This window comes from Protopterus annectens, chromosome 1.part1, assembly GCF_019279795.1.
Source record: "Protopterus annectens isolate FY-2018-M chromosome 1.part1, PAN1.0, whole genome shotgun sequence".
Taxonomy (NCBI): Eukaryota; Metazoa; Chordata; order Ceratodontiformes; family Protopteridae; genus Protopterus; species Protopterus annectens.
In genome coordinates, this window is record NC_056726.1 from 916,641,986 (window position 1) to 916,662,828 (window position 20,843).

Sequence of the window (20,843 nt, forward strand, 5' to 3'; positions counted from 1 at the left end):
CATAATTAAAGGCTATTGGCATATTCGACTAATTCCAGAAGCTAAGAAAAAAGATGGCATTTTCCATACCAGCTGGACACTTCTAATACAGATCCCTGCATTTTGATCTTGAAAGAACCCCTGCAAGCTTCCATAGACTGATGGACAAAATTCTGACACCCCATAGCAGGTATGCCGTCGCCTGCTTGGATGATGAAGAAGCATTATATGATGACTAAGAAAACCATTTCCCTAAAGTTCAAATTATTGCAGATTCCCTTCATCAAGATGGATTGTCTGCTAAGCCAGTTAAGTCCAAGTTAGGCCCACTAATTGGTCTGGATTAAGGGGTAGTGAGATCACAGAGAAACCTGAAGCAGTACAAAACTGGCCCATGAAAACCACTAATAAACAAGTTAAGGCTCTTTTTTTGTTGGGGGGGGGGGGTACAATCCAGCTACTATTGTAAAATTGTTCCTAATTTTTCTATCATTACAGTATGATTGGCCAGGCCAACAGTAAAGCTCCCTTGAAGATTAATTGGACATTTGAAACAGAACAAAGCTTTAGTTGACTAAAACATGTTTTTAGAACCAGTACTGATAACTGGATACTTGTTTTGAAGCAATGTTGAGTGCACATGCACACAGGCGCCTCTAAGATAGGTGCAGACACATGATGATGATGATGATGATAACTGGGATGACAAAGTACTTTACACATAAGATATTAATACTGCATCTACAGTAAATGATTTGGGCAGAGAAAATTGTGAAGCAAAAATTAATGTTATGTAAACAAAGCCTGTATTGTATTTGGTAATCAGATCAGCTAGTTGTTTTTTAAACTACTATTATTTCTGCTTGCAGCAAAGGACAATAGCCTTATTGCTATTTCAAACAGTTGTAAACATTACAATGAAATAACAGTGCATTATGTAGTATGTGAAGCACAGGATATTAAACAGCAACAGTGTCAGTGTCTATGATGTCACACACATCCGACTCATCCATGTCACAGATGGATATGTCAATGAGTAATGTACCATCATCTGGCACATTTCTGGCTGCTGCCATGTAGACAGAGACACAGGATGGGTATGTGAAATATCCATTCCAGTGGACACAAGTGTTTGTATGGCATTAAACATTCTTGTACTGGGAATTTTCAGCATCTGTCAGGAACACTTTAGGAGTTTCACAGGCAAGGTTCTCATGAATCCTACACCAGTTCCTAGATGTGAGGCTGCAGTATGTAGAGGGGCATATTTGGTTACCATGGACTTCCCTGAGGTTCTACAGGCCTTTCACTGAACACACATTGCAATCAAGGTCCCACTTGAACACATGACATTGTATACATCAACCAGAAGGGCTTCCACTCCATCAACTGCTAGGTAGCATGCGATGCACAGTGTATTATACATACTGTGTCTGTGTGCCATATAGGCAGTTCTCATGATTTCCATATCTGGCTAATGTAGGACGTATACCAACATTTAGTGTGGAATGACTTTTCAAAGGGTCATGTAGTTCGTAGATACACACATTGCCATTCACAGAGTTCTTGATAAGATGGCCCAGTGAACTCAGGTAAGAGGCCATTCATAATGGTTTCTGCTGTTGTTCATTGTAGGAAATACCAGATATGCCTTGGATTAATAGCTGAAAGACTCCCTTTTGCAGTGCACAGACCATAGCAGAGATGGCATATAACAGTTGCAGTCATGGAACATCATTAGACGTGTTCAGAATTTTAATGATACACTTCCACTGCTTTTATATACCTTGTGGTGCACTGAAGTATATTTTGCACAGCTGCAACCACATACTTGTAGTATGATCCATGCTACCTAATATGATGTTATAAAAGCAGTAATAATATGTGGACACTGCAGCACTAACAAGCATAACTGTGGCAGCAGAAAAAGAGAAATTCACATGAGGAATACCCCAGAGGCAAGCGTAATATGTGATGGCACTGGCAGAGAGGCAACATCTGGTCACAGCTAGGGACAGTGACAAGGACAACACAGAGTAAAACTGATGCATGTAGTAGTATGACTAGGCTATGCAGTATAGTGCATTAACTGGCTATGCTGTGTAGCAGGCATTACCATTCCCACACAGGCCAAAAGAGTGGGCAGTGTACAGTCATCATCATTTGACCAGGTGGGCTGGGGAACACTAACAGGAGACAACAATGCTAACATGTGGAAAGATCAGGGGTGATGGATGTTGTAGTGACACACACAAACACACTCACACACACACACACACACACACACACACACACACACACACACACACACACACACACACACACACACACACAAAACTAGAAAGTAAGGGAGAGAATTAGGGATCACATGTTTCACTAATGTGGTGGAGTTTCCATCCATGAGAGGAATGCTAGCTGTGTATGCCATCTGATCCTTCTGTGTCACAACAGGAGACATCCTGTCCAAGTAATGGTATACAACTTTGAGGGCATGCACAGGAGCCCACCTTTGGCCCCCATGTAGTGTGCCAGTAGAATATCAGCATCCAAAGCCCCATAACCTCATGTATAGGCACAGATAGGTGTTGTTTGTGGTAAGGATACAGGAGAATGTAATGTCATTGAATTGCAGAACCCTGTGTGCTTTCCCTACTAGAGTATGGTGGGATAGAGACAGAAGACCATGGGCCATAACTATAGGATTGTCCCCACCCAGTTGCAGATTTAGCCATAGGCAGTGTAGGTAGTGAAGCTGTCTCTGTAATGTTGTGTCTTATGTGTATGTCTGGCATGTGATCATGCAATGGAGATCCACCCCTTAGCATCTTCATGTTGGCCAGTTGCCTGCATCCTTGTGGCTGTATGAACAGTGGTCAATCAGGTCACTGCTGTCCCAACAGGTTTTTCTGCTCTAGGCCCCTATATTCCCTGACACTCTTTATTTATTGCTGGATGTTCTACAGTCCATGAAGCATTTGCAAGTTGTCAAGTAGACCATGCAGCATGCTCACAATCTTTGAAGTTATGGGACTAATGGGCATCTGTGTCTGGATCACTGAACTTCAAATCCACTGACTGATGTCAAGAATGACAGCAAGATCTGAAACTCTCCTGGCGGCATGTTGGTGATGACCATCTCCAAGCCTTTTCTATACATTGTGTGCATGCATCTTCCAGTACCGCAGGTGATGCTGGAGTTTCGTTCTGCTCCTCTATTATATATCAGCTGAGAGTGACATAAAGGTACCCCTTGCTGTTAGCATTGCTGACAGTGTCACTGTGTCATTGGACTGTGCAATGTGCATGGTACCTGCACCATCAGATACCAATGACTCAATGACATAAGGCATGTTCCAACTTATACTGGATCCCCTACTAGTGAAGGCTGTGAATGCATACAGATACCATATCTGTGGTAATGCTGGCTCATATTTTTGGCTTCCATCATCATGTGGTACACAGATTGCTACATGGCAATCATATGCATAGTCTTTGGTTACATATGTACCTTGTGGTACAGATTTTTGCTGTCACAGCCCTGATGCCCCTAGATGACAGATATGCAGATGTGTTTGTCTGGGTAAACCATTCACAGCTGCAAGGCAGTGACCTACAGTAATGGCACATGTGACAACTATCATGGTGCATCCACTATAGATGCTCAGGCAGCCATTTCCAGCCCAGCTCCTACATCTGAACAACCACCAGGTATGAGAGTTCACTTACCTTCTTCAGTAACAGATACCAGGAATTCCTCCACCTCCATAAGATGCCTCTATATTGATGGTGTACCTCCTCTGGTCAACAAGCCTCTGGCAATTTTCTTTACCTGGACCTTGACAAGATATAAATTTTCCATCTACTGTCATTCCTTCAATCTCATGACAAACATGTATAACTATGGGTCACATGTGATCAGTATGTGTGCATGCGTGACTACCCATGCTAGTTGAGAATTGTCAAAGTACTGTCTTCAGTCCAGTTTGTTACATACAGCACAGTCTGTGCCTGGTATATTCCGAGCCTCATTTCATCAGTAGTATGGCATGCAGTCTGTATGCATATGTACACTACTGTGAATAATACACAGCATGGCAGTAACCTGGTACAGCCTTGTTCCCTGTGCCCTGCCAAACTGGAACTCCACCCCACCCCATCATCATATCAGTCTCCCATCATGACAGATATGCATATGAAGGTCCCTATTGCAGTTATAAGTCTTATAAATATGAGCCCTGAAATTATGCAAAAAAGACTTAAAATACAGAATAATAACAAATGTTGAATATCCCTGTTCTTCTTTAAAGTTGCCTTTGCAGGAGGCAAGCCTGCCTGCATCTCCTGATGTGGGGGACAAGCCTGGGACTCCCTCTGAACTTATATATACCAACTCCAAGACTGTCACATCTTGGAGAAAAGGGAATATCCTGAGACAAGGCAATCATAGACTTAGTATAAGTAAGTCTGCATTTTTAGTCACTCAATCTCACTATTTGGGGACTTGCAGTAACAAGTTTCAAAATATCAGACAGTTACCCTCCCCTATTCACTTACTGGCACAGTTTCCTTCATACACCCTTGTATGGTCACTACAGTCTTGCAGTCCATTAACAGTAGTCCTGTGTGCTGTCAGTTTGCTAATATGGCAGTACACTCTGTTGTCCACTATATTCTCTTTCACTAAGTTGTATGCTATAATACAGTGTCTCACAAAATGGAAACCAGTTTTTGTTATCATGTTTTGAAACAAAAGTACTTATGCTAATTACATGATTTAAGATGGTATCTCTGAAATGCAGCTATAAGGTGATGTGTTACTAGCCACAGTCAGTACTATGATGCTCATGTCTGCCCTTTCCCAGACTGAAGGGCCATGTGATGTATAAGTATGTGCATGGCCACTGAGAAGACTGTATCACCATCTGGCCACCCTAGTGCTACTTTGCTCATTGTGTCATACTACCTGTCAATACTCATTACAGAGTGTCCAGTATGTATGTCCATGAGAACAAAGTCACTTTAACTTGCAGAGTGGAGATTCTGTCTTCGGACCTTGAGTTCATCAGGGTCTTGCCATAGTGCAGCAAGGAAAACAAAATCTTCCTACAGCAGGAGCCATAGGGAGTGCCTGCAGCTGGAGTACGATGGCATCCTTAATAAAACTGATGCCTGCCATCACCTTGCCAGGGCACTGACTAATATCATTGACATTACCCAGTCTGGCAAGCAGTGCAGTTATAAGTTTATTATTCCATGGAGGTGCCACTTGGAACTTTTCTGCCTGTGGGAGATGGAGATGATAGAGACAAAGACACATTATTATTGTAAGCATTCTGCACAAGGTTTGGCATTACTTGTAGCTGTAATTGCCATCTGTTGCCAGGGGTATGCTGCTCTGATTACTATTTTTTATGTTTTATAATAGCCAAAGAGATAGAGGTGAACATGATGTCCTGTTTTAGGAGGCATGACAAGACCTCAAGGCACCAGAGTAAGTGTGGTGTATTGTGGCTTGTATCATACTATTGTCATGAATTCTGATACATATGTGCCAATCTCCTGCATTTGATTTTCTTTTTCTTTTTTTTGTTGTTGTTGTTTTGTTTTATTTTTTTCTCTATAAAATCATCCATGGTAAAGGCTGTGATGAAGGGGTGGCCGCTATTGCTTGCACTAGCCATCATGCCTACTGCTGGGTCCCCAGTAGTCTCCAGGCCTATCTATTTGCAAAATAATGAAGGTTACTTTGTGGAAAGTAACTTGAGGTGAACAGTGGTACTCTCTATGTCCACCTATCAGAATGAGGGTGAAGGTTCCCCATTTGAAAATAGTTTATAGGGGCCTCCTGGGTCACCAGACAGAACATTTTGCAACTGTTGAGCACAAGGATGAACTGGTGGCTGGATATCTGTATTGGTACCTTTAAAAATCTCCTTGTGTAGTTATAGAGCCACATGGCTGCCCAGCCCTGCCCATTGGGACACCAGTGGTAGTTCCACACAAATCCAGTCACAAAAGTGAGTGACATCTGGGTGAGCTATCCTCTGGACTGGTCAGGCTGACTCTTCTCACTCTCCATCCACCATTATTGTGCTCTACAACATATATGTGTCAGTCCCTGGTCTCTGTTTGGAATCTAATGTGTCATTATCAACTTTGTCAGAGTGTGCCTCTCATAGTGTTAGTGTGTGTAATACCTCATTTAGGGGTTAGAGTCACACAGAATCAACCTCTATACCTTAGGTGTAGGAGGCAAGAGCCGTAGTCCTTCATTACAAATGCCATCCCTCGTTTATTTATTTATTTATTTTTATTTTGTTTTCTTTTGGTAAATCATTGATGATTACAGTCGGTCACTGTCAGTCAGTTTTTGTGACTCACGAACTGTCATGTTGATATAAAACCTGTTGCTCACTTAAATTTTTGAGTGAGTCAGAGTATTCTGCTCTTATCTCTTTCCAGTTTTTTATATTTATTCATTTACATGGGCAAATTACTTAACTAGGCAATGTTTTGGAATTATGTAGCCCAGGCATGTATGACCCTGACCCTGAGCAGTATCCTTCCTTCACCAAGAATGATGCCACAATATAGAGACAAGATGATCAGCTTTAACAATTGGCTTAATTTCTGGTGTCATTCAAAGGGGATCCAGTGTCTGTCTGCCTGGGATGACATGCTTGACAAGCCACGCTGCACCTGTCACCCCTGGGATTCCGGATATTGGCCAAGGCTCTTGCCACCCCCATAGTACCTTTTTAGGCAAGGCTCAAATTCTAAACCTACCACCCCAGAAAACAAAAACGGGAAGAAACTAAGGGTAATGCTGCTCAATGCCAGAAGTCTAAATCTCAAAATGCACGCACTCGAGGCCCTTCTCAGTATGGAGAACATCGACGTTTGCGCTGTGACTGAAACTTGGTTCAAGGCTCCTGAGAGCACCCTGGCACTACCAGGTTTTACCTCATATCATGCGTTCCGGTCCCAAAATCCAGACCACACCACAAAAGGAGGGGGTGTATCCATATTCATCAAGGACACCCACACCTCCAGGTTGGTGGCAATGCACGAAGCATCGGAAACCATCCAGGTGCAATTAACCATAGGGAAAACTGCTCTACAATTTGTAGCATGCTACAGGCCACCCTCTCAAACTCAGGAACCCCACACAGCCTTCCTGAAAACATTGGAGGGTATAAATGTATCTCCAAACACCATTATATTGGGAGACTTCAACTACCCGAATATTGACTGGGAACACTACTCAAGCCCAAACTTTCTAGCCCAAAGGTTCCTGGAGTTCATAAATTCAAATGCCATGGAACAACTAGTCACTGTTCCCACAAGAGGAGAAAATATATTAGATCTCATCATCACAAACATGGGGACAAAATGCTCCACACCGGAAGTATATCCCTCATTAGTGAGATCAGACCATAAACTAATCTCACTGGAAATCCACATCCCACCCCCCCCCCCAAACAAAAAAGACCACAGTGAAGAACTTCTCTAAAGCAAACTTCACACTACTCAAGACTGGTGTTGTATCCTTCAAGGCCCCCGAGCCAGTGGAAACCACAACCCAAGCTGCGGAAGCCCTTACAAATGCCTTCTACGAACACCTCCAGGACTGCATGGATCAAGCAATCCCTAATAAAACCAAGACTCTTTCCACCAAGGGCAAACATCCAGTCTGGTGGACCCCAGCCATAAACAAACTTTACAATAAAAGGAGAAAGCTATTACATGATAGAACAAAATCCATAAAAGGGAAGACACCCTTGATCATTATTAGTAAAAAAATACGGGCACTCATAAAATCATCCAAGGCCAACTTTGAGAGAAAAATTGCCATAGTTTCAAAAGACAATCATAAGGCCTTCTTCAGCTATGTTAGAAACCTGGGTGGAAACTTCCAGATTTGCTCAGAATTAGTACAAAATGATACAAAAATCACTGAACCCACAGACATTGCCAACATACTGGTAGACAGGTTCAGTGCAAACTTCACCCCCCTCTCCCCCCCCAAAAGGAGAGATAACTATCCCAGCGGACTGTAGTCTCCCAGACATCTCAAATGCGCAGGTGAAAGCTGCCCTCTCTAAAGCTAAAAACACAGCATCAATGGGACCGGATGGTGTCCCAGGCTGTGTGCTACACAAACTCAATGAGGAACTAAACCTGCACATAAGGCAACTGTTTAATCTTAGCCTTACCACAGGATACGTGCCCAAGGAGTGGCGTATGGCAACTGTGGTCCCACTCCACAAAGGCGGTGCCTCTACAGACCCTGGTAATTACCGCCCCATAAGCTTAACAAGCCTGGTCTGCAAAGCTATGGAGAGGATCATAATGGATCTCATAAACAAGGACATAGGGGACATGCAGACATTGGCCCCAACCCAGTTTGGCTTTGTCAAGGGCAGATCATGCCTTTTGAACTTGGTTGACTTCTTCAAAACAGTCACCAAGGCCATTGTGAGGAAAGGCAGTCCATACAGCCTACCTTGACCTTGCAAAAGCTTTCGACACAATACCCCACTCGGGTATTATAGAGAAACTTACCAGCTTAAATGTAAACCCATATGTCACAAGATGGGTTGCAAACTGGCTAAAGGACAGAACCCACAGGGTTAGAGTTGCTGGCGCCATGTCGGACTCCAAGCTGGTCACAAGTGGTGTCCCACAGGGCTCAGTCCTTGGCCCCCTGTTGTTCGGCATCTACTTCTCAGAAGTACAGGCAAACATAGGAGGACTATAGCTGACAAAGTTTGCAGATGACTGCAAACTGGGTGCCATAGTGGAAAGTACATTGGACACAGATATCCTCCAGAGGGGTCTCACGGAAACTGATGGCTGGTGCCAGAGCCATGGCCTGAAGTTAAACGCCAAAAAATGTATAGTCATACCCTTCGGGAAAAACAAGGTAACCCCAAGCTACCATATAGGTGGCAATCCACTAAGCACAGAAGAGGTTATCAGGGACCTGGGGACCCAGGTTGACAGTGGCCTTTCATTCGACACTCACGTTTCTAAAGTGGTTAGAAAGACATTCTACATTGCCCACCTGATCATGAAGGGTTTCACATCCAGATCAAGTGAGGTCATTGTTCCCCTGTACTCTTCACTTATCAGACCAAGGATCGAGTACAATGCCCCTTTCGGGATGTATCTCACCCGACACCTGCAGCAATTGGAGAGACCCCAGAAGTTCCTCACCAAAAGAATAAAGGGACCCAAAATCTGTCATATGCTGCCAGACTGAAGAAACTCCAGCTCTATTCAGTTGCATACCGCCTGCTCAGAGGTGACCTGTGCCTGACATACAAGGCCATGACCAACCCGGAATTAATGGACATGCTCCACCTCAGAAAATCCAAATCCACCAGAACCACTAGAGCAAGTGACTTAAACCTCAGCACGGATATAAATAGGACATGCTGGAGAGATAGATTTATCACCCAGAGACTCCCTATGCTGTGGAATAAAATCCCGGCCCATGTGAGGCAGAGCACCTCACTGGCTCTGTTCAAGAGAAATCTTGACCTGTGGATGGGAGATTGCAGGTTTACCCCGGGAATCGTCTCTGTGTCACTGCTGGACAGAGGCAAAACAAACTAATGGGCACTGTATTTTTAACATAAGGGGTGGCGTATGCCACAAAACTCTTGGCTAGGCTTATAAATGCCTTAGGGCAGATAGCCTAGTATAAACCTATGAACCTATGAACCTAAAACTAAAACATTTGGGCTAGGCTTCTCACTGGTCCTCTGAACTGCAGGTCTAGTAACTGCCTAAGAATAAGAGTAGTTATGCTGCAATGAAGGAAACTGACTGTAGAAAACAAGAACACCATCATATGAGCCACGGTCTTTGATGTAATCCTTGGTTTCCTTGTTCTCTTGAATGTTGACAATGTGCTTATTATTTAGCTGTGAATAAATTGGACAGCATGAAGTCCGAGTTTAATGTCAGTATTTTAACCACAAATACATTTGTAATTTAACTTGCTTTTTGTAGGCACACACGTGTGAAATGACCTTTCTGGGCAGCAACAGTTTGTCTAGCACTTATTGCAGATGAACAAGGCTATGTGATGTTAAAGAGCTATTTCCTGTAAAACATGGTTTGATTGCCTCAGCCTTTATTTGTCTTTTATGTGACTCTGCCATGTTACTTCACCAGAAAGTACTCCTGAACTGCTCCCAAAAAGGGACACTTCTGTCCAGTGGGCTGTTCCAGGCTGTTAGAAAATTTAGAAAATGTGCTATGCATTTGTTTGTTGAATTACAGCACATGTCACATAGACACTAATTAGTACTTCAGTATATGCTATCTGAATATGAATATGTCTCTTGTAGTTTAATGTGTTGCCAGATTCATTTTTTGTATATGTGAGTTTCTAGGGAAGAAAAGTCTATTGTTTTCATGCTAAGTCTGTTTTCAATGTGAGAGCATTTTGTTTTGTTTAGAAAATGTCTGTGAGTTTTTTTTTCTGTAAAATTAAAAAAAACATTTAAATTAAATCCAAATAAGAAGAAATGAGGCTTGGTAACAAACCAATTTGTCCAGGGACATCTTCGGGGGGTTGGGGGTTAGATAAATATAGTATGGGAATTAAAAGGGTAGGGGGGATGAAGGAGTTAAATGGGAATGAGGGATGACTGGGAGGAAATGAAGTAAGGGTAGGGAGGGGCTTAAGGGGTTTATGCAACTGTAACTGGGTAAGGAATCACATTTTGGTGAGAACTTGCTAGTGTGAGTTTACGTCCAAGATGACCTGTAGGTACTGCTGGTACAGGTAGGCCTTGGATTAACAATAAAACCAAATCAGGCACGGCTAAGCAGAGCAAACAAATGACCAGTTGTCAAAACACCACTATTTATTAAATCCACTTGGATTAACAATGGTTGGTATGAGCGATTAAGCTACAGTATATATAAGGAGCAGTATTATATATGTAGCAAGGGTGTGGTAGGTGCTGTTATTAACCTCATCAAGTTTTTTTTGTTTTTGTTACTTTCAGCCAACTGGTAAGGCTGCTTAAGGTGTTTTTGTGAGCCATGAGGCTCACAGCACATGTATGGGTAGCGATTGTTAGGGGGAGGGGAAGATGTAAAAGGTTAGGAGGGTGGCCTAATGGTTAAGGTGTTTTCCTTATAAACACAAGGTGCAGGGTTTGTCTCACAAGGGATAATTGGCTAGGCTTAAAATGGCTCGCAAGGGCAGTTAGCCTAGTACTAATCAATAAACCAATAAAGTTTAATGGTGGACATGTGGCGTGCTTCTTAACTGTTCAGATTTCCGCAGCTGGTCCAGGTTTTGGCTGCGTAATATTGATCGGTTCTCATAAATCGGGGGCAGTTTCATTTCATACACTTTTAAAGTTTTCTGTGGGAGAGCTTGCTTGCTAAAATCCTTGGGATTTAGGAACATTATGAACTTTCTGGCCTACAAGCCATGTATCAGGAGCGCTGAAGATTAATCTATAAGAAAGTAATATATTAATACACAGATAATTTTGAACCATCCTGTTTAGGCTACAAAACTGGAGAAAATCAGATAGCTATGGAGCACGGATCTTGCCAAAAGTAAGGAGTTCAAACTAATTCTTTCTCAACTTAGGATAACAAGATCATAGTTCTACTTGCTGTTGTTAAATGTAAAGCGTTACCTTGTATTGTATCGGTGGAGTAAATGGGCAAGATGTGAAGAACTTTATTAGCAGTGATGGCTAGAAAATTCATACCATGGTTTAATTAACTGTTTCTTTATATTTCTTGAAGGATTATCAATGGATAGGTGACTGGTACTTATATCTGCGAACGTGGAATGGGTAACTCTCGAAGGAGGAATGTTCCTAGCAGAGATCAGTGTACTCTGGCAAAGGGCCTAGACCTAGGCAGAGGTGTAATTTTGTTTGTGACTGCTTGTACTAAGTTGTTGAAGGGGTATGTGTAGATGGCATTAATTTGGGCTACTGCTGTGTTCTGCAGTTGGAGTTGGTCAGTATAACTTTCAACTCTACAGATTTTTGCCAGAATTCTGCCTTATAGTTTGGGCCCGTTTTCATAAAGCTATGGTTTTCCAGCAAGAGAAGTGAAATCATTAAAGACTTGAAGTAGAAATAATGACAGACGGTTGAGTTTCAATTTCATACCCTTCGGTACACTAGTGCTAGTACAAACCTGTTGTTATTAATTTTCTGAGTTTGTCAGACATTAGTTAAAATGGCTCCCATTTTTTTTTTTTGGTATGGGTTGGAGGCAGTTAGCTACTCTCATCCTGCGCATGTTCAGTAAGGCACTAATAGTCATGGGGGGAGGGCACGCTTTCTGATCTTTCAGATTCCTTGCATAGGAGTGCCATTCCCCATCACCTCTCTGATGCAAGACTGGAAGAGAGAAGAAAAAAAATGGTAGATATTTATGTCTGAGCACGGGCTTATTTCTTGTTATCTGCAGTTAGGTTGTCTATTGCAGGATATTCATTGCGTTTGCAGATCAAGAAGGTGATTAGGGAAAGCATACGTTCAGTTGACAAAAGGTGTAATATGCTAATCAGGGTTGCTGTAGGGTAAACTACACACGGCAGAAGTGCAGAGTTCAAACATCTGCACAAGGTTCAGCTAAGCTGTATTGCAAGTGGTTCACAAAAAAAATACATTGTTAATATAAATCTTAGATGCTAAAAAGCTTGAAACAGAGTTAAAAGAAGAGGTGGCTCAGGGGGAGGAAACGTCAGTTGGGCAGTTTTGTGGAGGGAAACTTGGAATCTGTATGGACTTAACAATTATTCTTATTTTAGGCTCATAAGTGGAACATTTTTAAGTTCGATGCCGGAACATCAATTCTTGATGTAGGGACCCTTGTGCTCAAGTGTTGATTTTCACAGAGAGTTCAGAATTTTGCCATATACTTGGTCTGAAAACGAAAAATACACCCCTGGGATTCCACCTGTGTCCCTGCTGGACTGCAGCATTGGGTACTGACTTGGCTAAACATGGGCTAAACTCTTGGCTTGGCTTATAAGGGCCTCAGGACCAATAGCCTAGTAATGTCCTATGATCATCTGATCCCATATCAGAGGGAATAGCTATTCCTGATAACAGATAAGACATACAGAGGTCATAGATGTCATGCAAGCATGTAAGGCCACCTCAACAAAAGTATGTTGCATGCAGTAATATTTCTGATTTTTGTATGACTTGTGGGTTACTGAACAAAAGATACTGCAGCATTTATATTGTCTTTAATTGCTTTGCTTTAAACATTTCACTAAATAATTCATTAGTTTATTATTAGGTCTGCATTGTGTAATATAGTTTAAACATATTGCATTTTAGTAATATATTTTGCAATACTTTTTTACAACCTCCAGTAACTGCAAAGGGGTTTTCATTTGCCAGGTCAGATAATCTGCAATATTTGGAGTGACAGTCAGAACTGCCTAATTTTCAGCATCCATTATGTAGTCAGTGTTAAAGATTAGTGTAATATAGTCTTCTATACAAGACTGGAGTGTTGACAGTTTCTGCATTTAGCTAAGAGCAGTTACTCTGGCAGATAGCTCAGAGGACTAAAGCTCTGATTTGATAATAAGCTGCTTCCTGTAGCAAGGCTGCAGAGTTTAATTAATTTCACCTTCATTTACCTAATGTATGAGATCATGCAAGTCTCTTAACCAGAAAGTGCTTTGGAGTACTAGAGAATTTGGGCTAGGCTCTTTAAAGGTATCGAGGACTGCAAGTCTAGTAATTACAAAAATGTTGTCATTTACCTGCTATTCCCTATTGTGTAGCTGATCTAGTTCAGAAAATATTGCAGTAATATCACCAACACACAATTTTTTAATGCAACATAGACAATCTATTATTCAAGGCCAGCAGACACTGTATTTTTTGATGAAGCACTGAAATGCAAAGGTTTGCCAGCAGCAACCATTACATTAGTAATAGGTCTGTTTAATGTGGAAATAGTCAGATTACTTTTACTTCTGCAGATATTGTGTGTATTACCTTAGCATATGTTACTCATATTTCTTATGCTTTCAAATACTCTTCTGTTTAAACTGTGCTACATGTCACATGATCTTATGGTATGATGCCAGTGATAATTATACAATTTCATGTAGCTCATAGGTAATCAACATAACCCACCCCACCCCCCTCCGCCCATGCCCCACCTATTTTTGTGACACACAGTGATCAGCTGATGATGGACCCACTTTTGATTGATTTCTAAGACTTTGAAGGGGGAGAAGAGACAAAGCGGCACTAATTGCACTGCTAGAGGCTGCTGCAGATGGGTACCCAGAGTGATGAAAAAGTGTCAATATAGTGCATTTTCTCCAGTTATTTATTTTCTATGTTCCTAAACCTAATTATGGATGATCCATGGAGATAAATAGTGTGATATTTCAGATGCTAGTACTTAAGATCTTGTACTGGGTCAGAATCAAGTAAAAGCAAAATAATGTTGGGTAACTGCAAGTGCCCAAAACATTTTAAATCTTGCTATAAGATTCTTTTGTCACTGCTTGGTAGTTGGTAGGATAATCTCATAGGTAAGTACTAGGCTTGCTGCCCTTGGGGACAATTTAAGCCTAGTCACTTTCCTTCATAAGTGAGAATCAAACCCTGTACCTTGTGTCTGTGAGATAAACACCTTAACCATTATGCCAGCTGCCAACCCCTTATGCCAACCCAACCCCATTGATACTAACACACTAGACGTAATTTATTTTTCCATAACAATGACTGGTGTACACAGTTAACATTATGGCTATAATTGAGGTGGGGTGGGGGCTCAGTGTAGATGAAAATACATTTATGTTCTTAGCATCTGGTCATTTTTAAACAATCTTTAATCTACCTTTGCAGGGCTAGTGGGCATATGTGTGTGTGAATTAAGTTGGAATATTTTGTCTATTGAGTGTGTATAACAAATATGAAATATGTGATTTGGTCATTAATAATTTTTTGACACCATTGACTGCATCCTTCTGAGATGTCAGTATAGCTGTCATTCTTGAGATTGTGGATACCTGTGGACAGCAATGACCTTGTTGAGCTGATAAAGTTAAAGTTATTAGTCAGTGTTTGCAAGGACTAGTGTGCATTTGTGTAAAGCAAATCGGAATACTTTACTTTGGCGATTTTTATCACAATCAGGTATGTGATGTGTACACAATCGAAAAAATGGCTGTATTGTTGAGTACGGATATTGATACATTATAATTGTTGAAATGTTCTGAAATGGATACTTTTGTCATTATTGGTTCACACATTTTGTTTTTCTGCTTACTGGAAAATGTTTAAAACTACGAATTTAAAACACGCCCTAACAAATGTTACTGTATTAAACAAGAAATGTAATTTAAAAGAATCTGGAAGGTGAATCAAAGAACACACGCATTTCTGCATTGTCCTAAAAATGAGTGTGGGGTGACGGCATGGTTTGGAAACAGCCTGGTGCCATACCTATGAACCTCTTAATGCTAGAAATCTCGACAAAGCCTAAAGTAACTGGGGGACAAATGCAAAAAAAAAGGGACAGATTTTAAACAATGCTCTTATAAACTTAGAAAGCTGTTAGAATAACAGGATTTGTGTTAGCATGCATTTTCTGAAGGATATGAAGTCTGAAACTCAAACATATGTCATTACTTGGTCATTATTTAATGAGATCAGTCCTTTGTAATTTGCCAGAAAACCATATATTTTATGAGAAATAGAGCAAGTATTTGAGAAAAAAATCTGGACATTCTGTGAAAATCTGTAGAGTTGAGAGGTATGCGGTGGTGCCCAAGGTATCTGCCAGTGGCCATATGCATTTTATTTATTTTTATTTATTTTATTTTATTTTACATTTGTTAACCGGGAAAGTCCGACTGGACACATATCCATTTTCAGCGGAGGCCCGAGGAGAAAAGCTCCAGTAGCATGACATACAAGAAATTTCAAAAGAATATTATACAGAGATATAAGTTCCTTGGGAACATAAGTCAGGTATAGTTTAACAATTCATTTAGTAAAGTCATCAGGGTAAGATTATACAGTAATCCAGCAGAAGGGTTTGTACAGATTATAATAAATAGACATAAAGACATTAATAACCTCTTAACCGAAAGTCAACCCCACTAAACTTCATTCTCACTTCCAGTGACAGCACTCTTATTTCTACTGACCCAATTACTAAATTATTAGGAATAACAATAGACAACAATCTTAACTTTGACTCTCACATCAACAATACAATAAAATTAGTGAATAAAAAAATAGGATCCCTATACAGAATCAAACCTTTCCTTACACCTGAAGCAAGAACCACCATAGCCAGAACTCACCTAATCTCTACTCTTCTCTATGCTTCCCCCATATACAGTAATCTCTCCAATAGCAACCTCAAGAAACTAGCAACATCTTACCGCAATATTGCTAGATTTGCTACAGGATTCCCTTTTAGAACCCATCACTGCCTGAATCTAAGACAACTAGGGCAGCTTGAACTTCCTAACCAGCTTGAACTTCAACAGCTCGCAATAGCTCACAAGATCCTAAACCAACCCACTAAAACACCAATAATCTCCAGCTTTATTACACCATATAACAATCTGAAACATCTATGCCCTTCAAACAAACTACTGATTAATATTGCTAAACCCAATAACTCTGCAGGAGACTGCCTCTTCTCCAACTCTGTTGGAAAAATATAGAACAAACTATCCTCTGATATCATATCTCAGACTTCTCTAACAATTTTTAAAAGGTAACTGAAAATGTATCTCAGTAAACACTGGCTATGCTCCTGCAATAACCCAGACTAACTCTGCTTCTTCTTTTTCTTTTCTTTTTCCATAATTTTTTCCCTCTTTCCTTGATAACTTTCCCTTTACATAACATTTATGTATATATATTTTTCACATATATATATTGTCTGACTACTGTAATTCACATCATGTGAAAAAAATATATATATTTTATTACCTATTTTGGTTTGCTGCCATCATAATATCTGTTATAACCTGTATTGTCTATTTCTGTTTAAACTTGTAATAACTAGTGGAGCTTTTCTCCCTGGGCCTCTACTGAAAATGGACATATATCCAACTAGACTAGCCCGGTCAACAAATGTAAAATAAAATAAATAAAATAAAATTACATTTTTTTCTCCTAAATTGTGGGCACTCTCAATATTTCATTACTGAAATAGCTGGGGTCATTAAACTTTATAGAGAAAGGAATTAGGGGACCTTTAGTAGAGAATTTGAACATGGTATTGGTGTAGATTAACCTGGGGAGTAGCATGAACAAAGCCAATTGTTTGAGAAGTGGGTTCTCGGGAGTTTCTTAAATTGAGTAGTGAAGGTAGTGGAGGTTATTTGGCTAGTTAGAGAGTTCCAGGTTTTGTCAATAGTCCAGGCAAAGAGAGATTTGCATCATTTTTGTGTCTGATAATACTTATTTGGTTCTGAGAACTAGATCGTAAGGCTCTGATAGGGATGTGGGGGTTAATTATATTTTGAAGTGCAGGGTATTTTTCTGGAAGGTAGAAGAGATTATGTGCTATTGTGAGTTGATTGAACAGAAGTAGTTGAGGTAACTTGAGCCAATTGAGTTGGTTAGGGGCAAGACGATGGGATTTGTAAGAGACTTCAGTAGTGAACTTGGCTATTTTGTTATAACAAGATTTATTTTTGTTCAGATCACTTTGGCAGAGATTAGAAAGGATGGGAGAGGTATAGAGAAGGATGGATAAGAGATGAGTTCTTGCAATAGTAGCTTTGTTTTGTTTTGTGATAAACTGTTTGTTCCTATAGAGAAGTCCTAGCTTTTTATTAACTTTCTTAATGGTTTGCTATATATGGATGTCAAATTTGAGGTTATTGTCTAATTCTACACCTAACAGTTTAGTGTGTGCAGTTGGAGTGATTTGAATGTTATCTTTGGAGTGAATGGTGAAACTGTTGTTGAGGGGGGGAGCATGACCTGGGCCGAAAATAATTAGTTTAGTTTTTAGAGAGTTAAGAATAAGTTCGATGTTTGAGAACCATGTTTCGGCTAGAGTAAAAGTGTGTTGAGTGAGGTTTTCAGTTCATTTAAGATGGGGGCAGCACTTATAAGGGTGGTGTCATCTGCGTATTGTACTACTGATGCTGTGAGTGAGGAGAATTGATTTGGTTGGTGAACAGTGAGAACAATAGTGGGCCAAGGATGAATCCTTGAGGGACACCTATGGATACTGGTAGCAGGGGGGACAGCTGGTTATGCCATAAGACTGCCTGCTGCCGACCAGATAAGTAGCTAGTAAACCATGATATAGTGGAGGGGCTGAGGTTTAGGGTAGATAGAGTTTGGAGAAGAATATTATGGTCTATCATGTCAAAGGGTTTAGATAAGTCTAAGAAAATGGAAGATACAAAGAGTCCCTTGTTTCTATTGTGGTTAACTATATCTGTAAGTGACAGTAATGCTGTGGTGGTGCTGTGGGGTGGTCTAAAGCCATGCTGGGTTTTGGAGATTAAGTTGTTTTGTACGAGGTACTGAAGTAGCTGGGAATGGATAACTCTTTCTAATATCTTGGATAGAGGTGAGAGAATTATGATTGGGTGGTAGTTGGTGAGTTCTAAGGAGTTACCCCCTCTGTGCACTGGAATGATATGTGATGTTTTCCACAAGGTGGGGACTTTGACCTCTGTAAGTGACCTGTTTATGAGGATGGACACAGGATAGGCTATGGTGTCTGCTGCTATCTGAAGGAATTCAACTGGTAGGGTGTCAGCTGCTAGTGTGTTTGGTTTGAGTTTTTTAAGGAGCTTGGAAATTGGATACAGGGTGCAGGGAAATTTGTTGTTATTATTTTGAGTAATAGGGTGTGTTTTGCTATTACCTGGTATAATGCCATTAGTGGCATTAAGGGCATTGGTTAGGGTTTGAACTGTCTCAGTAAAGATCTTGTTAAACAGACAAAACCTCAAAACAAAAAAGTGGGGGAATATTGTCATGGTTGTTTGTTAGTACTGGGTTTAGGATAGTGGCTTTACCTGTTTGGATTATACCATTTATTGTAGCCAAAAAGTTCTTTGGGTTATTGGCATATTTTTCTTGCATGTTTTTGTAGTAGTTACTTTTGTCTAGTTTGATTTGTTTTTTGGCTTTGTTGCAAAGTTCTTGGTAGGTTTGCCTCAGGTTACTGGTTTTGTTGTTTTGATATTAACTCTAGAGATAGTAGTTTTAGGAGTATCCAGTTACAATTTTGCAGTGAATTGATGAAGTCAGTTGTTTTAAACCTCTTTTTATTATGTATTACTTTGAGGTTGGGTTGGCTTGTGTAATGGGGTCTGTTGCGAATTAGGTAGGCCAGCTGATCACTTAGACTATCAGGTAGACAGCCAGAGTGCCACGCCTGAGTGGGTTCAGATAATAGAATCCAGTCTAAGATGGATTCATGTTTTGAGGTTTTGTCTGTTCTGGTTGGGGTAGATATAATTAAGGTAACTCTATGGAGGTTAATGTGGGTAGTTGGAGTGTGGCTAGAGCAGTTCAGCCAGTAAATATTAAAGTCACCTAATAGTACAGTTTCTTGTGGCAAGGAGTTTGAGATCCAGTTTAGTAGGCTTTCCATTATAGTAGTGTTATTATCTGGTGGAATGTAGCCACCTGCAATAATTATATGTTTGTTTGAGTTTAGCTTTAGTTTGGCAAGGATTAGTTTAACATCTTTGATTTCTTGGGTGTTATAATCAGTTTGTTCAATGCTGAGATGATCTTGGAACAATATTGCTACCCCTCCTCCCTTTTTCTCTACTCTATCTCCCCGTATGATATTATAGCCAGGGGCTTTAATCTCATTATTATGGTGTTCTGGGTTAAGCCATGTTTCAGTTAGCACAGCAATTTCTGGTTTATATACAGCTAGTAGGGCGTGAAGGTCCTGATTTTTATTTATTTATTTATTTAAATTTGTTGACCAGGAGTGTCCGACTGGACGTGGGTCCATTTTCAGTGGAGGCCCGGGGAGAAAAGCTCCACAGTAAAATAAACAGACAGTAGTTACATTGGATTACATAGCGATTAACAATTTAACATAGAAATTACTTACAACATATTTACAGATGAAGAACATAGTACATCAGTAGACAACTAGAATCTTTATCTGTGAAGTACATAACAGTATGTACATAACAATATGTAACAATGAGAAGTTCCTGCTGTATAATAAGTACTAGGCTTATGGGCATCTGAGCTTGCTATCATCAAGGTAGTTAGTGGAGGTGAAAGAAAGGTAGTAGTTGGATGGGGTGGATGATATTAGAGTGGGAGTTGCAAGGGCATAGCCAGCATGTTTTTAGGTGCATTTTTAATAAAGTTTTGAAGTTGATGCATGATGGTATAGAAGTAATTGTGGGTGGAAGTGAGTTCCATAATTTGGCTATGGTGCAAGAGAATAGTGCTTCACCAGCAGAGTTATTGGCTTTAGTGATCTGCAAGTGATTTTTGTTGCTGGATCTTAGTGGTCTGGTGGTGCGATAGGGTTGGAGTAGATTCTGGAGGGATGGGACATTTAGTGGATGGTTTACTAGTTTGTGGGCGAGTGAAAGTTGATACCACTGAAGGAGGTGAGGGAGTTCAAGCCAGCCCAGTTCAGCAAGTGAGAGACAGTGGTGACTACGGTAGGATGCCCCTGTGGTGAATTTGGTGATTTTTTTGTAGCAGGTCTCTAGCTTGTTTAGATCACATTGCCTTAGGTTGGTATATACTGGAGATGCATAAAGTAGGGTGGAGATAAGCCAAGGTGGGAATTTGCTATTGAAATCTTTGCTGCTTTGGTGAGAAATTGTTTATTTCTGTATAATGCTCCTA